This window comes from Symphalangus syndactylus, chromosome 16 (assembly GCF_028878055.3).
Source record: "Symphalangus syndactylus isolate Jambi chromosome 16, NHGRI_mSymSyn1-v2.1_pri, whole genome shotgun sequence".
Taxonomy (NCBI): domain Eukaryota; kingdom Metazoa; phylum Chordata; class Mammalia; order Primates; family Hylobatidae; genus Symphalangus; species Symphalangus syndactylus.
In genome coordinates, this window is record NC_072438.2 from 84,165,668 (window position 1) to 84,167,259 (window position 1,592).

Consider the following 1,592-nt stretch of genomic DNA (forward strand, 5'->3'; position numbering starts at 1 on the left):
TTGTTTGGAAGCAATTCTCTGTGGTGTTTTTACCACCTCAGATGCTCTTTTCAAGAATCTTGTATAACAAAGAGCCTTGGAAGTCAGAGATAGTATATCACTCCTTAGGAGAGAGATTTCTTGTCTGATCAGTGTAATAAACATAGAGGATGTTTTTCTCTTCAGAGACATTCTGGGAGAGTAAAGTCTTCCTTCTCCTTCGCAGAGGGATAGCCTTACACTCCAAGGCAGAGTTTCTCTGGAGATAAGGATGGGCAGGTTTTCTGGCAGATCCCTTATACAGTTGAGGGTTTTTACAGTGCAGTGTTTCTCAGCTGTGACATAAACCCCTGTGTGTGCAGAGTCCTTGTCAGTTTAAGCTGCTATAACAAAGTATCATACACTGTGTGGCTTATAAACAACAGAAACCTATTTCTCACAGTTCTGGAGGCTCGAAGTTCAGGATCAGGGTGCCAGCGTGGTTGGTTCTGGTGAGGAACCAGAGTGCCACTTCTCTTTGTAACCTCACCTGGCAGAAACAGGAAGAAAGAGTTCTTTTGGTTCTTTTTATAGGTGCACTAATTCCATTCATGAAGGCTTCATCCTCATGACCTAATTATCTTCCAAAGACACCTTCAAATGTCATCACATTAAAAGTTAAGATTTCAACATATAAAATATCAATCTGTAACACAAAATATTTATCCTCACCACCCCCATGGGATTTGGAAGGTAAACAGAACTATGAACCCACGTTGCCTGCCATGTGGTGAGCAATACTGTCTAGAACCGTTTGAGTGCATCTCACTGTCTTCTTATTGACTCTATGCAAGTGAGCCTAGACAGCTACTTAACTCTAACACATTTCCAGTTAACACTAGTGCTTAAAGCCATATATATATGTGTGGATATATATATATACCCACACACACAATACTAAGTACACATTTCATGAATTAATACTACTTTGTTTAGGTATATATATATATATATATATATATATACACACACACATATATACATACAGACACATATGTGTGTGTATATATATAGATATACACACACATACATACACACACATATATTATATATATATACACACACACACACACACACACACACATATCACTTAACCTTAGCGGGTAATTATTATTTTTTCTCTTATTTTCTTTCATGTCAGATGGGTAACATGCTGCCACCAAAACAGGATTTAAAGGAGGTGCAACTCACACGTGCTCATAAACACCCAATCGTCATGCTTGAGAACTTCTGAGTACTTAAAGAAAATTCTAGTTTTAAAAAAGAGCAACATTCTTATTACTTTCATTAAATGGACAGAATTCCAAAAGAAGGAATTTATTCACTTGAGACAGAGTGGAACATAGTGAGATATTATGTGATTATGACCTTCCTTCATCTCGATCATGTTTATATGTGTAAGGATAAGCATTGAGGATAGAGGATCTGCCAGAATGTCTAGTGTGAACTTCGTTATGCAGGTTTATGTCATCTGATTTGTATACTCTGTTATTTCCTTTTTGCCAGGGGGTGGGAGGGCTCCCCAAAGGCTTACACCTTATCATTTGTTAAGGTATATTTCTGATATTACTGTG

General features: G+C 37.6%; 1 non-coding gene across 1 annotated transcript; it reads right to left on the reverse strand.

Moving 5' to 3' along the window:
- Positions 1–1,153: 1,153 nt before the first annotated feature.
- LOC129465099 (small nucleolar RNA U13) lies at positions 1,154–1,257 on the reverse strand. The gene has a single exon (XR_008651876.1). It is a non-coding gene; the product is annotated as a small nucleolar RNA U13 (small nucleolar RNA).
- Positions 1,258–1,592: the final 335 nt, after the last annotated feature.